A 12,568-nucleotide genomic window follows, 5' to 3' on the forward strand; every position below is an offset into this window, starting at 1 on the left:
GTAAGCAGGGCGGACTGAAAATCACAGTGCTGATGTTGGCCAGCTTCTTTCCATCCAGATCAGATGGAGCTCTAGCCTAGGCCCCAGTGCCACCGCCAGCAGGGAGGAAGCTGTGAGGACCTGCACCAGCCTCTCCAGGAAATTATTGGTCAAGCCGCAGAGGCTTGTGATTGTCCTACTCTGGCAGCACTCGCTGCCCTAGGAGCTATTTTGTGGCTGGAATTGGAAGCTCCATTTCCCAAAAACAGGGGAGGAGAAGATGGTTGCCAATTTTGGCTACTGATTGGTAGACTTGGCTGGCTAAGATACAACAGTACAACCTTGGGAACAGCTAGGGTGTGAATCTGTCAAGTTGGAAGGAGGCCAGTAGCCGCCATTTTGACTCTGCCCCCAGCCTGAATGGAATCCGGGCTGACTGAAACTCTCAGTGATGGTAGGAACTGGCTTCTTTACCCCAGATTGGCCTGCAGCCCTCCGCCTTGACTTCAGCCCCACCTCTGGCAGGGAGGAGGCTGGGCCCCCCACCCCCGACTCCAGCCTAGCCAGGTAACTGCAGGTACCTTTGGCTGGCACAGACTGTACAGTTTGAAGTCTACCAGGGCAACTGTGGTCATCTTGGACCCACACTGCATAGATTGCTGCCCACACCTGCAGCTCCATCCCCACCCCAGGCAGGGGAGAAAGGGGAGTGAAGCCCCATCAATCTCTCTGGGCAACTACAGTCTAGGCCTGTATGACTTGGATTATTCCACACAGCTGTGACTCTGTCCTACCCCTGGCAAAGAAGAAAGTCAAGAGACACTTCATTGGTCTCTGGGCAATGAGGGCAGCTTGAGCCTCCACAGCTTACAGCACCAACTACATGCTTGGCTCCTACTGCACAACCAGCAAGGGAGAAAGGGCAGGAAACCCTAATCTAAAAAGAAAAACTGCACCCAGAATAAATACTCTAGTAATCCAGGTGCCAAGACACCAAAAAAAATTCACAATTCACACCAGAAACAGGAAGCTATGGTCCAGTTAAAGGAACAAGATAAGCCTCCAGATGACATAAAGGAGTTGAGACAACTAGTCAGAAATGTTTAAACAAATCTCCTTAATAAATTCAATGAGATGGCTAAAGAGATTAAGGATATTAAGAAGACACTGGATGAGCACAAAGAAGAATTTGAAAGCATACATAGAAAAGTGGCAGATCTTATGGGAATGAAAGGTGCAAAAAATGAAATTAAAAAAACATTGGAATCAAATAATAGCAGATTTGAAGAGGCAGAAGAAAGGATTGGTGAGCTTGAAGAAATGGCCTCTAAAAGTGAACATACAAAAGAATAGGTGAATGAAAGAATGGAAAAAATTGAACAAGATCTCAGGGAAACAAATGACAGCAAAAGGCATGCAAACATACATGTCATGGGTGTCCCAGAAGTAGAAGAGAAGGGAAAAGGGGCAGAAGGAATATTTGAAGAGATAATGATAGAAAATTTCCCAACCCTATTTTTTTTTTTAAAGATTTATTTATTTATTTAATTCCCCCCCTCCCTCGGTTGTCTGTTCTCTGTGTCTATTTGCTGTGTCTTGTTTCTTTGTCCGCTTCTGTTGACGTCAGCGGCACAGGAAGTGTGGGCGGTGCCATTCCTGGGCAGGCTGCACTTTCTTTCGCGCTGGGTGGCTCTCCTTACGGGGCACACTCCTTGCACGTGGGGCTCCCCTATGCGGGGGACACCCTTGCGTGGCATGGCACTCCTTGCACGCATCAGCACTGCACATGGGCCAGCTCCACATGGGTCAAGGAGGCCCGGGGTTTGAACCGCGGACCTCCCATGTGGTAGACGGACGCCCTAACCACTGGGCCAAGTCTGTTTCCCCCAACCCTATTGAAGGACATAGATATCCATGTCCAAGAAGCACAACGTGCTCCCATCCAAAAAAAATCCGAAATGACCAACTCCAAGACACATACTCATCAGAATGTCAAATGCCAAAGACAAAGAGAGAATTCTGAGAACAGCAAGAGAAAAGCAATGCATAACATATAAGGGATACCCAATAAAATTAAAGGCTGATTTTTCACCAGAAACTATGGAGGCAAGAAGACAAAGATACTACAAGAGAAAAACTTCTGGTCAAGAATCTTATATCCAGCAAGACTGTCTTTCAAAACTGAGGGTGAAGGAAGCGGATGTGGTTCAACTGACAGAGCATCTGCCTAGCTTATAGGAGGTCCCGGGTTCGGTACCCAGGGCCTCCTGGCCCTTGAGCTGGCCCACAAGCAGTGGTGCTGCATGCAGGTAGTGCCGTGCCACGCAGGGGTGCCTCCTGCATTGGGGTGCCCCACATACAAATAGTGCGCCCTGCAAGGAGAGCCACACAGCATGAAAAAAGCACAGCCTTCCCAAGAGTGGTGCAACACACATGGAGAGCTGACACAGCAAGATGATGCAACAAAAAGAGACACAGATTCCAGGTGCTGCTGACAAGAATGCAAGTGGACACAGAAAAACACTCAGTGAATGGACAGAGAGAGCAGACTATGGGGCGGGCGGGGGGTAAGGGGAGAGAAATAAAAATAAATCTTAAAAAAAAATGAGGGTGAGATTAGAATATTCACAAATAAACAGAAACTGGGAGAATTTCTAAGCAAGAGACCAGATTTTCAGGAAATACTAAAGGGTGTGCCACAACCTGAAAAGAAAAGACAGGAGAGAGAGGCCTGGAGGAGAGTCTAGAAATGAAGATTATATCAATAAAAGTAAAGTGTCAAAAGAGTGGCAAGAATAAAATATGACTGATAAAACCCAAATATTTAGGAATAAACTTACCAATGATGTAAAGCACTTGTATTCAGAAAACTACAACTCAATGTTAAAAGACATTTAAAAAGGACCTAAATAATTGGAAGAACATTCCCTGCTCATGGATTGGAAGACTAAATATCATTAAGACGTCATTTCTACTCAAATTGATATACAGATTCAATGCAATCCCGAAAAAATTCCACCAGCATTTTAAAAATAAATGGGAAACATGATTATCAAATTTCTTTGGAAGGGTAAGGGGTCCTGATTAGCCAAAAACATCTTAAAAAGGAAAAGTGAAGTTGGAGAACTCACACTTCCAGATTTTAAATCACACTACCTAGCTGCAGTGGTAAAAACAGCATGGTACTGGCATAAAGACAGACACGCAGACCAAAGGAACCAAATTGGTGGTTCAGAAACAGACCCTCACGTGTATGGTCAAGTGATTTTTGACTAGCCTGTCAAACCCACCCAGCTGGGGCAGAACAGTCCGTTCAACAAGTGCTGCTGAGAGAACTGGATATCCATAGCCAAAAGAAGGAACGAGGACCCCTATTCTCACACCTTATCCAAAATTTAACTCAAAATGGATTGAAAACCCAAGTATGAAAGCAAGAACCATAAAGCTTCTAGAAGAAAATGTAGGAAAATATCTTCAAGACCTGAGGGTAGGTGATGAATTCTTAAAGAAGATAAGAGAGGACTGAGATAGACTACTAATGTTTAATGTATGTAGAAGTTTTAATTAGTTTTACTGTAAAAGTGTAGAAATGTACAGAGTTGATGGTGACACTTTATAGTGAGTAACAGCTGGTTTGTAAATGGGGATGTGGCTGAAAATGGTAGTCTAGGGATGTAAATGCCAATTGACAGAAAGCTAGAGAATAATCTAGGAACTGAATAGCACAGTAAACCCAGAGGTAGATGAGAATTGTTGATTGCACAGATGCAAGAGTGTCCTTTGTGAGCTACAGCGGAAATACATCTATTTAAGAGTGGGAATATGGAGAGACATGGGGAAAATACAACTGGAGTGACCTATGGACTGTGGTTAATAGTAATAATGTAACATTCACGCATCTATGCCAAAGAGGTACTGTGTTGATAATGGGGGAGTATGGAAAAAGGGTGCCAAATGTACGCTATGGACCTGGTAATAATCTGATATTATCTCATAATCTGTAACAAATGTCCCATCACAGTGTGGTGTGTTGACAAAGGGGTTTTGTATGGGAATTCTGCACATGTGCAGGATTGTTTTATAAATTTACAAATTCTCTCATAAACATATATTTATAAATAATAATAGGGTGGGTTGGGGAAAAATACACCAAATGTAAGATAAGGACTATAGTTAGCAATAAAAATTTTTTAAATTATTTTAAAAAGGAATTTTTAAAAAGATTTATTTTATTTATTTCTCTCCCCTTCCTCGCCCCCCATTGTCTGCTCTCTGTGTCCATTTGTTGTGCATTCTTCTGTGTCTTCTTGCATTCTTGTTTGCGGACTGGGAATCTGTGACTCTTTTCGTTGTGTCATCTTGCTGTGTCAGCTCTCCGTGTGTGCGGCGCCATTCCTGGGAGCTATTTTTGCATGGGGCAGCTCTCCTTGCGGGGTGCACTCCTTGCACATGGGGCTTTTCCCCTATGCGGGGGACACCCCTGTGTGGCACGGCACTCCTTAAATTCAGTAGCACTGCATGTGGGCCAGCTCACCACACGGGTCAGGAGGCCCTGGGTTTGAACCCTGGACTTCCCATGTGGTAGGCGGACGCTCAATCAGTTGAGCCACATCTGCTTCCCAGCAATAAGATTTTGTTGAAATTCTTTCATAATTTGTAACAAATGTCTCACAACGATGCAAGGCGTTGGTGGAGGGTTAATGTATGGGACCCCTGTATGATGTTATGCATGTTTGCTTTGTGAGTTCACAACTTTTACTGTGCACTTATTATTTATGAATGTTCATGTATAAGTGATATAATAATAATAATAATAATAGGGTGGGTGGGGGAAAATACTTTGGTTAGTAGTAGTATTTTGAGGATGCTCTTTAATCATTAGTTAAAAATGTTTCACAATAATGCAAGGTATTGGTGGTAGGGTGAGGTAAGAGAGCCCTGTATGATGTTATGTATGTTTGCTTTGTAAGTCCACAATTATTACTCTACATTTATTGTTTATGTATGTTTATTTATGAGTGCTATACTTCAATAAATTAAAAAAAAACATTGTGCTAAGTGAAAGAAACCAGAGACAAAGTACTATATGTTGTATGATTCCATTTATATAAAATGTAAATATAAATCAGTTTATAAAGATGACATTAGATATTAGTGGTTATGCAGAGCTGAGGAAGGACTGCTAAGGGGTGTAGAGGTTTTCTTTTTGGAGTAATGAAATTGTTCTAAAATTTTTTATTGTTATGAATGCATAACACTGTGATTATACTAAAGATCATTGATTATATACTTCGGATAGATCATATGGCATGTGAGTATATCTCTACAAAACTGATTAATAAATAAATAAATAAATAATTGTGCAAGAATAGCCAGAAATATAGCTATATACAGCAGGGCCAGCATAGAGAGATTGAGAGATGAAGAATTTTCTTGTTTGTTTTCATTTATTATTATTATTGAAAGAATGAAAATTTCTAATAATGATTGAAGTGATGGATGCACAACTATGTGATTATACCAAATATCGTTCATTGTACACTTTGGATGAATTGTATGCTCTATTAATATGCATCAATATATATATTTTAAGTACTACATGTTGTTTGATTCTATTAATATAAAATGTAAATATAAATCAAGTTATAAGATGAAATTAGATTAGCTGTTATTAGGGCTGGGAAATGATAGAGGATTAAGAGGTGACTGCTAAGGGGTGTGGAGGTTTTCTTTTTGGAGTAATGAAACTGTTCTAAAATTTTTTGTGGTGATGAATGCACAACACTGTGATTATACTAAAAGTCATTGATTGTATACATTGGGTAGATCCTATGGTATATGAATACATCTCAATAAAACTGCTTTTAAAAAGGAGTATGTTGTTTAATCTCCATAGGGTTATGAATTTTCCCTTTTTGTACCCATTATTGAATTCCAGCTTCATTCTGTCATGATCAGAGAAAGTGTTTTGTATAACTTCAATCTTTTTAAATTTATTGAGACTTTTCTTATGACCCAATATATCGTCTATCCTGGAGAAGGATCCATGAGCTCTTGAAAAGAAAGTATATCCAGCTGTTTTGGGGTGCAATGTTCATTAAATGTCTGTTAGGTCTGGTTCATTTATCATATTATTTAAGCTGTTTCTTTATCCTCTGTCCAGATGTTCTATCCAATGCCAAGAGTGGTGTATTGAAATTCTCAACTATTACTGTAGAGACTTCTATTTCTCCCTTCAGTTTTGCCAGTGTATGCCTCATGTATCTTGGGGCACCCAAGTCAAGTGCATAGATATTTATTATAGTCATTTCTTCTTGATGAAGTATCCTTTTTATTAATATATAATGACCTTCTTCATCCCTTATAAGAGTTTTGCATTTAAAACATATTTTGTCTGATATCAGTATCGCTACTCCCAGATCCTTTTTGGTTGCAATTCACGTGGAATATCTTTTTCCAACCTTTCACTTTCAACCTGGTTGTGGCCTTATGTCTGAGGTGAGTGTATTGTAGACAGTGTATAGAAGGCTTGTATTTTTTTAATCCATTCTGTCCATCTCTCTCCTTTTTTTCAGGAGGGACCAGGGATTGAATCTGGGGACCTTGCACATGGGAAGAAGGCACTCGACCATTGAGCTACACCCACTCCACTAGTCTACGTCTTTTTTCATTGTTGTCTATGTGTTTTGATTGGGAAATTCAATCCATTAACACTTAATGTTATTACTGTAAAGGCATTATTTACTTCATCTAGTTCATCCATTGGCTTTGTGTTGTTGTATCTCACCATTATCTGTCTTTTTACCCTTTAATTTATCCTTCCCAATAATCTTCATTTCTACATGCCTCTTCAAGTCTCTCACCCTTGTTTTTTCCTTTCAGGCTGCAGCACTCTCTTTAGTATCTCTTGTAAATGTGGTCTTTTGGTAACATACTCTCCTGGTTTCCATTTGCTGTGAAGACTTTACTCACCCTCCTTTTTGAAGGACAGTTTCCATGGATACAGAATCCTTGACTGGCAGTTTTTCTCTTTCAGTACCTTAAATACATCATACCACTTTCTTCTCGCCTCGTGGATTCTGATGAGAGATTGGCACTTAATCTTCTTGAGGTTCCCCTGCATGTGATGCTTTGCTTTTCTCTTGATGCTTTCAGAATCCTCTCTTAGCTCTGATATTTGTCATTCTCAATAGCAGGTGTCTCAGAGTAGGTCTATCTGGATTTATTCTGTTTGGGGTGTGTTGTCCTTCTTGGATATTGATATTTATGTCTTTTGTAAGGGTTGGGAAGTTTTCAGTCAATATTTCCTCAAATATTCTTTCTGCTCCTTTTCCACTGTCTTCTCCTCCTGAGACACTGACAACACATGTCCCAGAGCCTCTTTTCCATTTTTTCCATTCTTTTCTCTTTCTGTTCTCCTGTCTTTTCCAGTTCAGATGTTCTGTCCTCGAAATCACTAACTCTGTCTTCGAACAATTCGTCTGCTGTCATGTGCCTCTAATGTATTTTTTTAAAGATTTATTTATTGATTTATTTATCTCCCCTTCCCCACTCCCCTGTTGTCTGCTCTCTGTGTTCATTCACTGCATGTTCTTCTGTGACCGCTTCTATCCTTAGCAGCAGCACCAGGAATCTGTGTTTCTTTTTGTTGCGTCATCTTGCTGTGTCAGCTCTCCATGTGTGTGGCACCATTATTGGGCAGGCTGCACTTTCTTTTGCGCTGGTGTCTCTCCTTATGGGATGCACTCCCTGTGCGTGGGGCTCCTCTACACGGGGGACACCCCTGCGTGGTGCGGCACTCCTTACACGCATCAGCACTGCACATGGGCCAGCTCCACACGGGTCAAGGAGGCCCGGGGTTTGAACCACGGACCTCCCATGTGGTAGACAGACTCCCTAACCATTGGGCCAAGTCCGTTTCCCTTCCTTTAATTCTTTGACTTGATTTAGGAGATTTGTGTGATTATCATTGTTTAATTGTCTTAAATCCTGCATCTTGTCAGGATATTTGGTTTGTTCCTTTGGCTGGGCCATCTTTTCCTGTTTCCTAGTATGGCTTATATTTTTTGTTGATATCTAGGCATCTGATTATGTTGGTGAATTTACTCTGATGGTCAATTTCTCTCTCTTGCCCAGAGGAGTTTTTTTTTTTTTTCCCACAGCTCTTCTTTGATTTTTGGTTCAACTTTTTCTGAGTCTTTAAAATTGCCCAGCCTAAGTTATCAAAATCGGGACAGGTACTCACTCGTAGGGTGCAGATTTTTCTTGCCTAACTGCTTTGGCTAGAGTTTCTAGTACAATGTTGAATGACAGGGGTGACCGTGAGCATGAGGGGTGGGGCTGGGGGCTCAGCATGGAGCATGAGCACATGCCATGGAGACTCCTAGTTTCCACCGTGGCCCCCCCCCCACTGTGCCTGAGCCCCCAGTCCCGGCACCCTCTGTTTGGCCCCTCCTAGAAGCCTGTGGTCCCTGGCCTGGCGGTGCCAGAAGCGCAGCCGTGGGGCCTGGGAGGGAACGGTTCCCTGCCAGGTTTCCAGCCAGCCCTGTTTACTCCAGCTCCCTTCCGCTCCCACTTCTAGAGGCTCCTGAGACCACAGTCCTTGAGTCTCTGGGGTGGGGCAGTGTGGGGCGCCGGGCTGGGGGAATTGGGCGCCCCTGCTCTCTGCCTCAGGGGCCACCAGGCTGGAGGCAGTCCTTCCCCTCTGAGCTCGGCTTCCCCATCTGCTCAGTGGGGCACAGATTTTTCCCTGGACCCGTTCCCATGAAGGGACTTTAAACTGGGGTGGGGGCTTCCACGGCGGGGGGTGGGGATGCTCAGCAAACCCTGGCGAGGTGCTCGGCAGTGGCTGCTGTGGACCTAGGGTGTCACCCTAAGAACTCTCTTCCTTTGTGTTTGTCATGGGCACTTTCAGTCTTTGGAAATCACTGGGTCATCATAACTCCGGCCGGCACTAAGCCGATTTGCAGATAGCCGTCTGGCTCGCTCCCAGCACCCGAGCTGATGGGAAACACCTTGTGGCCAGCTCCCACACCGCAGGTGTTCCTCAGTGCCCCGGTGCCTGGGAGCAAGGCTTGTCCCGGAAAGAAATAGACAGCCTCGGGGAGGCGGCGAGGGGGGTGGCTTCTGGAGGAAGGAAACCTGCTCTGGGGTGGAATGGAGTTGCCAAAGTCCCACAGCGCCGCCGCTGCCGCGTTGCCCAGGGCATCTGGATGGGGTGGCCTCCCCCGGAGCATGAGCCGGGGCACACATGCAAATTAGCAGCCTGCACTTCTCCTCCGAACAGAAGCAGCCGCGGCCCGGGCTGTGGGGTCTCGCGCCTGCCCGGGCTTGGCTGCGGTGTCCCTTTCGGCCACTGGACTTTGTCAAGGTGCTGCAGCCTACACGTGTGGCACTTCTTCCACCCTTGGTCCCTGGTGGGGACACCCCTGCCCTGCTGACCCCACTAGGAGGCTCCCAGTCCCGGGGCCGGAAGAGGAGCCTGAGGGTCCCAGGTGCTGGCTCCCTGGCCCAGGGCAGAGCAGTTCAGGCCCCGGGGCCCCTTTGCTCTCCTAGGAAGGCTCAGAACCTTCTAGAATAGCGTCTGGGTGGATGCCCTAAGTGCCAAAGACTTCTTAAGTCACCACCTGCGCCCCAGCCTCCCAGTCACACCCACACCTTCTTAGAGTTTTCTGCTGCTGCTGTAAGGAATGACCCCAAGTTTAGTTGTTGATGTGAGAGGAGTAGGGTGGGGGTGGGGATCGGGTATTGGGAACCTCTTATGTTTTTGAATGTAACATTTTTTGTGATCTCTGTATCTTATAAAAATACAAAAAAAATGATGGGGGTGGGGGGATGGGGAGTGGGGTATATGGGAACCAGTTCTTTTTTTTTAAAATTTATCTCCCCATCCCTCCTCCCCTCTGTGTCCATTCTCTGTGTGTTCTTCTGTGTCCCCTTGCGTTCTTGTCAGCACCACCAGGAACCTGCATTTCTTTTGGTTGCGTCATCTTGTGTGTCAGCTCTCCGTGTGGGAGGCACCACTCCTGGGCAGGCTGCACTTTCTTTCGCGCTGGGCGGTTCTCCTTACAGGGTGCACTCCTTGCGCGTGGGGCTCCCCTATGTGGGGGACACCCCCGCGTGGCAGGGCACTCCTTGCGCGCATCAGCACAGCGCATGGGCCAGCTCCACACGGGTCAAGGAGGCCTGGGGTTTGAACCGTGGACCTCCCATGTGGTAGGCGGACGCCCTAACCACTGGGCCAAGTGCGCTGCCCGTGCTGCCCCTTTCCACATTGAAGAACCGAGAGCTCCTGACGAGGAAGCCTGTGCCGCCTCCGCATCTGCCTGTCTGACTGGCAGGGAAGGAAAAGAACTTGCATGTTGGCGAAGGACGACTGAAATCTAGGGTAAAAGCAAAAGCTGGTCCAAGTTGTCCTACAGGCTGTATAACGCAGTTTAATCAGAGTGCCATTTTTTTGTTGTTCAAATGATTTTAATGACTGTAATGCACAATTTTTAGAATATGTAAATAAAGTTTTAAAACCTAAAAAAAATCCCACCAAAAACCTTATGGGATACAGTGAAGGCAGTGCTGAGAGGGAAATTTATACCTCTAAATGCCTATGTTAAAAAAGAAGAAAGAGCTAAAATCAAAGATCTAACTGAACAACTAGAGAAACTGGAAAAAGAACAGCCAACCAATCTCAAAGCAAGCAGAAGGAAAAAAATAACAGAGCAGAAATAAATGAAACTGAGAACAAATAACATAGAGAAAATCAACAAAACCAAATGCTGGTTCTTTGAGAAGACCCATCTACCATGCGTATATTCCAGAGCCTTCCACAGCGGAGCCAGGTCTGCCCGCCACCACCGTCTGTGCCATAACCACCTGGCTGCGTCCGGCTTTGCTTATAGCCTTGTCTGATTTGCAATTAGTTGAGGTTGGACAAGATGTTCACCAGCTCAGCCCCAGCTCGGCTGTGGGGGACATCAAGGGGAAAAGGCACCCGTTCTCCATGGCTGTAGGTGAGGAGGGGCGCGCACACGGGGGCAGGCATGCTGTTGTCAGCAAGGGCTTGCTGCCCACATGCAGAGGCCAATACGATGACATCGGATTCTGAGAGTTGTACTGCCAGGCCAGCGGGTAGGGAGACGGGTGCTGCGGGTCGCTCTGTCTCCAGGGCGGCGGCGCGCTGAGGGAGACTATGGGAATGGGAGGAGGGGTGGCAGGGTGACTTGGCCTTGTCCGAATGAAGCTGGCCAGTAAGACAGGGAATTAATAGATGGAGCTGGACCCTGGCAGGGAGTCCTCGTGGACATCAGCAACCCCCACGATGGCTGCTGGAAGACCCTTCCCAAGATTCTGCCCCTCAGAACAAAGACTTCCTCTGGAAGCCAGGAGAAGCCCGGGATATTCCCAAGGACGTTATCATCGGGCCCTCCTGGGAGACGGATGAGAGAAATAAGCAATCAAAGCGGTAAACAGCTTGATACCCCTCCCCTGCCCTTTGCAAAAAGCATGGGATAATCAGCTCAAAGGGCCTTAGCCCTCTCTCGCCTGCGGACCGGTGCTTCCCTCTGCGCGCCCTTCTGCCATTTTCCTCTGCCATGTGGCCCCGCAAATGAACCCTGGCATTTATAATCTATAACGGGAAACTGTAGCCTGTAAAGCAGCCCTCTTGATCACTTTTCAGCTCCGTCCTCTCTACCTGGGGCCCCTGCTCTGTTATTTTCTCCCATTTCTCGTCCCTCCCTGCCTGAATAAATTCCTGGCCTAACTCGCCCCGCGTGCTCTAGAAATTCCTTTCTGCAGCACAGCCAAGAACTAGATAAAGTCTGGTAACACGAACGGGTGACTACAAAGCTGCCCACGCACGGCGAGTGGATTTTAGGCCACGTCCTCCTTCTGGAAGGGCCTCTTGCAGTTGGTCTGCTTCCGCAGCCTCCCCGCCCTCATCGCGGTTCCGAGGAAGGTGACGTCCGTCCCGGGGTCTCTGGGGTCGCCGGGGGACGACGGTCTTTCTGCGCACGCTCAGGTCCCGTGCCCTGCGGGTAAGCAGCTCTGAGACCGGGCCAGGCCTGCAGGAAGGGGTTCGGCCGCCCCCGGCGTCCCTCCCGCGCGCGGAGCCCGGGAAAGGCTGCCCTGCGCTGTCTGGGACACGCGACGGGAAGCGCCTGCTCTGAGAGAGGGAACAACCGCGGCCCCGCGGCCCCTCAGGAGGGCGGGCGCCGGCTGGGAGGGCCGCCCCCGGACCTCCGGGCCGCCCGCGCCGCCGCTCCCGCACGTCTGCTGCAGCCACGCTCGGGGCCAAGGCGCCGTCGTCTCTCTCCCGCCCCTCCACCCGCCGGGCGCCTCGGCCCCTCGAGCCCCCGCCGCGGCAGGGAGCCCGGGAGACCCTCTGCTCACCCAGCAGCCTCCACGGCGGGGCGGGGCCGCGGCCTGGGGGCGGGGCCACCGCTCGGGGGCGGGGCCGGGCACGCGCGAGCTGACTGTGGGCGGGGCTTCTGGGCGCGGCGAGGATGGGGGCGGGGCTACTGGGTAAGGGCGGGGCAGGGGCGGGACCGTCGCTCATGGGCGGGGCCGGGCACGCGCGAGCTGACTGGAGGCG

The 12,568-nt window shown here is 47.4% G+C and overlaps 1 long non-coding RNA gene across 2 annotated transcripts; it reads right to left on the bottom strand.

Annotated features, from left to right (window-relative positions):
• Positions 1-11,247: 11,247 nt before the first annotated feature.
• On the bottom strand, positions 11,248-12,403 carry LOC139439691 (uncharacterized). Of its 2 annotated transcripts, none has more exons than XR_011649699.1 (2): positions 12,367-12,403; positions 11,248-12,005 (listed from the first exon to the last, which is right to left on the bottom strand). It is a non-coding gene; the product is annotated as an uncharacterized lncRNA (long non-coding RNA). The 2 variants fall into 2 exon arrangements; XR_011649700.1 differs by lacking the exon at positions 12,367-12,403 and adding an exon at positions 12,214-12,356.
• Positions 12,404-12,568: the final 165 nt, after the last annotated feature.

The sequence above is a fragment of the Dasypus novemcinctus genome, chromosome 1, assembly GCF_030445035.2.
Source record: "Dasypus novemcinctus isolate mDasNov1 chromosome 1, mDasNov1.1.hap2, whole genome shotgun sequence".
Taxonomy (NCBI): domain Eukaryota; kingdom Metazoa; phylum Chordata; class Mammalia; order Cingulata; family Dasypodidae; genus Dasypus; species Dasypus novemcinctus.